Here is a 5,903-nt window from a genome sequence, read left to right as displayed (position 1 = left end):
CGTGTGTGTGTGTCAGGGAGTGAGAGATAGCTGTGCATTGTGTGTGTGTGTGACAGAGAGAGATAGTTGTGCATCGTGTGTGTGTGACATGGAGAGATAGCTGTGCATCGTGTGTGTGATAGTGAGAGATTACTGTTCATCGTGTGTGTGTGTGACAGTGAGAGATAGTTGTGCATCGTGTGTGTGTGACATGGAGAGATAGCTTTGCATCGTGTGTGTGTGATAGTGAGAAATAGCTGTGCATCGTGTGTGTGTGACAGTGAGAGATAGTTGTGCATCGTGTGTGTGTGTCAGGGAGTGAGAGATAGCTGTGCATCGTGTGTGTGTGTGACAGGGAGAGATAGCTGTGCATCGTGTGTGTGTCAGGGAGTGAGAGATAGCTGTGCATCGTGTGTGTGACAGTTGTAATACTGTGCACTGAAATGTAATTGGTACTCCTAACAATAATCAGTATACATTCAGGAGAAGGATTTACTGTTATATCATAACATAACCACCATCTGATTCCTTGTCCCATACATATAAATCAATACAAACTCCGCTGGGTATATACTGTTACTTTGCAGCCATGTTAATAAAGGGCAGACAATTTGATGCATATTTAACATGGTATCACTACTTAGAATAAAGTTGGTTTAATTCACAAACTACTGTAAGAGTGGCAGCTTATTGGAAATTACACCCTTAAAGAAAGGATGAATATATTCAATAGAGAATGTTACTATCCCCATTAGGAATAAGTATCACTTATACAGTATATGTATAGAAAGACATATTTAATTAGAGACAAAGAATGATTATCTTAAATCACACACTGAATTTAATACAGTAACGAACCTCAGAAAGATATATAGTCCATCTATGTCTGATAAATAAAGACATAGGAATATCTTAAATCACACTGAATTTAATAAAGAAAGATATATAGTCCATTTATGTCTAATAAATAAAGACCTAGATAGGAATATCTTAAATCACACATATCACTCATAATTTGAATGTAAAGGAAAGAATTTAAATCAACAAATATTGATGAACTACATTTGTTGAAAAAAGACATCTTAAATAATCAGACACATATAGTCCCTCAAATAGTGTATATAGAGGGGAAAGAGATTCACTGTCTAATGTGTCTAATAATTAAAGACACAGATCGGGGTTATCTTAATTTGCACAATTCTTTACTTAAAATCTAATACACAGAGTAATACATATAGCAGTGGGAATATACTGAAACCCCAAATAGTACAATATAACACAGAATCCATAGCATAAACTTAATGCAAAGAGAAGTGTTAAATAGAGATATAACCAATCTCTGAATGTTAAAGACACAGATCTGGTTATCTATAATCACACAAGTTATATTTTATAATCTATATAGAATAGTGCAGATACACAAAGTATGTTACATAGTATACAAACTCAATGTAGAAGAGAAATATTACATCAAGATGTTTCTCAATCAATTGGATTGCGCTTATGGGAACCAATAGAAACAGGGAAGTGCCTATAAAGAAGGTAGGGACAGATATACCCACATTAACTCCTGAAGAAGCCTTAGTGAATTGCACTAAAATATACCCCATAATTAATACAAATTGAATGCATTTTAAACAGTAGAGAATGTGTATCTATGTACGAGGGGGGGAAGGAGTCCAAAGTCGTGACTGTTCAGAGTACAGAGTAGGAGTGAGATTTTGATCAAGAATGGAGCCGGCATCGACAGCAGAGAAGTCTGAGATCTCCCGAGATAAGATGTGATTTCTTACTGAAGCTTTTTCCACATTCAGGGCAGTTTATAGGGTGTCATCCCTGTGTGGATTGTTTGGTGTCTAACAAGATGCGATTTCCGACTGAAGCTTTTCCCACATTCAGAGCAGTTATAGGGCCTCTCCCTTGTGTGGATTCTTTGGTGTGTAACAAGATGCGATTTCCGACTGAAGCTTTTCCCACATTCAGAGCAATCATAAGGCTTCTCCCCTGTGTGGATTCTTTGGTGTGTAACAAGACTTGATTTTTGACAGAAGCTTTTCCCACATTCAGAGCATTTATAAGGTCTCACCCCTGTGTGGATTCTTTGGTGTGTAACAAGAATTGATTTCTGCTTGAAGCTTTTCCCACATTCAGAGCAGTTAAAAGGTCTCACATCTGTGTGGATTCTTTGGTGTGTAACAAGAGCCATTTGTTACTGAAGCTTTTCCCACATTCAGAGCAGTTAGAAAGTCTCACGCCTGTGTGGATTCTTTGGTGTGTAACAAGATGCGATTTCTTAATGAAGCTTTTCCCACATTCAGAGCAGTTATAGGGTCTCTCCCCTGTGTGGATTCTTTGGTGTCTACAAAAACTTGATTGATCATGGAAACTAGTCCCACATTCAGAGCAGTTATAAGGCTTCACCCCTGTGTGGATTCTTTGGTGTGTAACAAGACCTGATTAATGACTGAAGCTTTTCCCACATTCAGAGCAGTTATAAGGCTTCACCCCTGTGTGGATTATTTGGTGTGTAACAAGATTTGATTTCTGACTGAAGCTTTTCCCACATTCAGAGCAGTTATAAGGCTTCACCCCTGTGTGGATTATTTGGTGTGTAACAAGATGATATTTCTTATTGAAGCTTTTCCCACATTCAGAGCAGTTATAGGATTTCTTCCCTGTATGGATTATCTGCGGTATAACATTACCGTATGTCCCACAGTAGGGGTTCATGTCTCTGTTCTTTAAACCCTCTCCTTGTCTTGCGGTGTCTGTAAGTTTAGTAAAAGGCTGTTGATGTATAGGAATGCTCTGCCGAGTTTCTGGTAATCTTGTTCCAATTCTCATACAGACTTATGCAATGTTGAAGTCCTTAAAACATATTTCCATTAACCCCTCATGTAATTTGATGTTTGGGACATTTCTTACGTTGCTTCTTGCTCACAGACGAGTCATGTGCTGAAGATACATCTATGGTGAGAAAATGTATTAATGTAACATTGCAATGCATCAGAGAAGATTTGGATGAGAGATATATGTTCATTGAGTTGAACCTTTATAAAATTCTACTCGTGCAACATACTGAACATAATTAAAGCTACATTGTTATCGTTACATTCACCCAGAGGAAGGCAAAAAAAACACCCCAATTAATCATGTTACAATTATGTCTCATAAATGGAAATAAATATTTTCTCCTCACGCCAGTAATAGAAATCACATTACTCCCTGTATCAATGTTCTTCATATATTGTTCTTATCAAATAACTTTTGTTGTACTTTGTGATATATTAACCCTTTAGTGGCTCAAGGGGCCAGCTAGCCATTGGCATCCCACGAGTATCTGACCACTTGTGACGGTAGCTTTGAGACAGGCTATTAATAATACACACCAAAATATAACTGGGTTGAACTGGACGAGACTTAGATATGATAAAATATAATTTATTCCTTGAAAAAGGTGAACACACGAGATATACAAATGACAGACAAAATATGGACACTCACTTAAGATGGAATGATGAAACAGTCACATCTGGACTGGCAGTTCATACAGCAATCTTCATAATCATCAAGACACGAAAGACAATAGCCATAGGCTGAGCCTGGTTCTTATACAATTATTTCCCATTGAACACAACCTAAACCCAGCCCCTCTCATAAATCAGTGGTGAGGTTGACAGTTTTCCTCAGAGTAAAACTCCTCCCACCCAAGGACGTTTAAAAACTGCTTTTCCTATCTAAATAACGTCATAACTTCAGTTCAGTGAAACTTACTGGCACGCGAGCCATATTAATACATTCCGACACGCATGACGCTCCCAATAAGACTAAATATTACAGTGTAATACTAAAATTAAGAGAGATATTAATATCTGTCTCATAGGACCTGCTAAACAGCAGGTGTCTGTAATCATTATTTGCGGCTCGGCCCCCCGCTTACACATATGTAACTTATAGCATGTTCAGCCGAGGACATCTCATAATATTCTTATATTTAATAAGGTCACTCATTCTGTAGCCCCACTCCTAAATCAGGGGCGTTTGGCCAGTCTACCAAATTGAGTGTCTGGCAGGATACTATGGTTTGTAAGTGTGAGTTTTAACACTCACCAACCACTCCAGCTTCCTAAACATTTGGTCGCATTCCTTAGTAGGCAGGCATCTTTGAGGGTAACTTAAACAAAGGGCTAGAATCACTATTCAACTATTAACCCTTGCCCTCCCGGATGGATTCCAGTGTTTGTGTGGTGCAGTCACTGGAACAGAAACAATAAATTTTTACAGGGGAATAAACAGTTGGATGGCTGAAGCAAGGCAAAACCACATTACTGGACTCCAGCCCAGTTAACCCCTTGCTTCTCAGGTGAGAGTAGAGGGTGGCCTAATGGGGTTTAACCCCTGTAATCCTGGGCCAAAACCCCCACACTTGACACCACTAATGTCCAAAAATGGGTAAATATACAGCTTACAGTAGACTTAACTTGGTTGATTAAAATAGGAACCGACGTTTCTGCCATATTTACATCATTTTTCCTGATTTGTGCTACACAGCAATTAAAACAGTTTAACAAAAAGTGCCATACATTATGGTGCAAAAAATCTTCAAAAGAAAATGTAAGAAAAAATATAAATAATATACTTCTCAAGCTTATTGCTGCAGCAAAGGTTATTCCCACCTTTCTCCTAGGGCAGGGATATCCAAACAATGTAATTCCAGCGCACAGCAAAAAGAGATTCGGGTTAATAAAAAATAAAATAATTAAAAATAAAAGTATATATATACACACACACATATACTGTATATACATACACACACACATATATATACATACACAACTCATCCTTGAAAGGTTGCACCCTCTATTTTTTTAATGCGGTTTAAATAAATTATTTTATTTTTTATTAACCCGACTCTCTTTTTGCTGTGCGCTGGAATTACATTGTTTGGATATCCCTGCCCTAGGAGAAAGGTGGGAATAACCTTTGCTGCAGCAATAAGCTATATATATATATATATATATATATATATATATATATACAGTGTTCGACAAATCACCCAAAAATCTACTCGCCCAACCAAAAAATCTACTCGCCACCTAGTCCCGCCCCCAGTCCACACACATATACTGTATATACATACACACACACATATATATACATACACACCTCATCCTTGAAAGGTTGCACCCTCTATTTTTTTAATGCGGTTTAAATAAATTATTTTATTTTTTATTAACCCGACTCTCTTTTTGCTGTGCGCTGGAATTACATTGTTTGGATATCCCTGCCCTAGGAGAAAGGTGGGAATAACCTTTGCTGCAGTGTGGGGGACAGAGAGAGAGAGAGAGTGTGGGGGATAAAGAGAGAAAGTGTGGGGGAGAGAGAAAGTGTGGGAGAGAGAGAGTGTGGGGGAGAGAGAGAGTGTGGGGGAGAGAGAGAGTGTGGGGGAGAGAGAGAGTGTGGGGGAGAGAGAGAGTGTGGGGGAGAGAGAGAGTGTGGGAGAGAGAGAGAGTGTGGGAGAGAGAGAGTGTGGGGGAGAGAGAGTGTGGGGGAGAAAGAGAGTGTAGGGGAGAAAGAGAGTGTGGGGGAGAGAGAGAGTGTGGGGGAGAGAGAGAGTGTGGGGGCGAGAGAGAGAGAGGGGGAGAGAGAGAGTGGGGGAGAGAGAGAGTGTGGGGAAGAGAGAGTGTGGGGAAGAGAGAGAGAGAGTGTGGGAGAGAGAGAGAGAGTGTGGGAGAGAGAGAGTGTGGGTGAGAGAGAGAGTGTGGGTGAGAGAGAGAGTGTGGGTGAGAGAGAGAGTGTGGGTGAGAGAGAGAGAGTGTGGGTGAGAGAGAGAGAGAGTGTGGGTGAGAGAGAGAGAGAGCGTGGGGGCGAGAGAGAGTGTGGGGGCGAGAGAGAGAGTGTGGGGGCGAGATAGAGAGAGTGTG

General features: G+C 39.8%; 1 pseudogene; it reads right to left on the bottom strand.

The window, feature by feature from the left end:
* Positions 1 to 1,159: 1,159 nt before the first annotated feature.
* Positions 1,160 to 5,903, bottom strand: part of LOC142486378 (uncharacterized) — an 11,879-nt pseudogene continuing 7,135 nt past the window's right edge.

The sequence above is a fragment of the Ascaphus truei genome, unplaced genomic scaffold, assembly GCF_040206685.1.
Source record: "Ascaphus truei isolate aAscTru1 unplaced genomic scaffold, aAscTru1.hap1 HAP1_SCAFFOLD_830, whole genome shotgun sequence".
NCBI classification, from domain to species: Eukaryota; Metazoa; Chordata; class Amphibia; order Anura; family Ascaphidae; genus Ascaphus; species Ascaphus truei.
The sequence above is the reverse complement of the archived record's forward strand: the minus strand, read 5'-3'. Positions and strand labels throughout refer to the sequence as shown.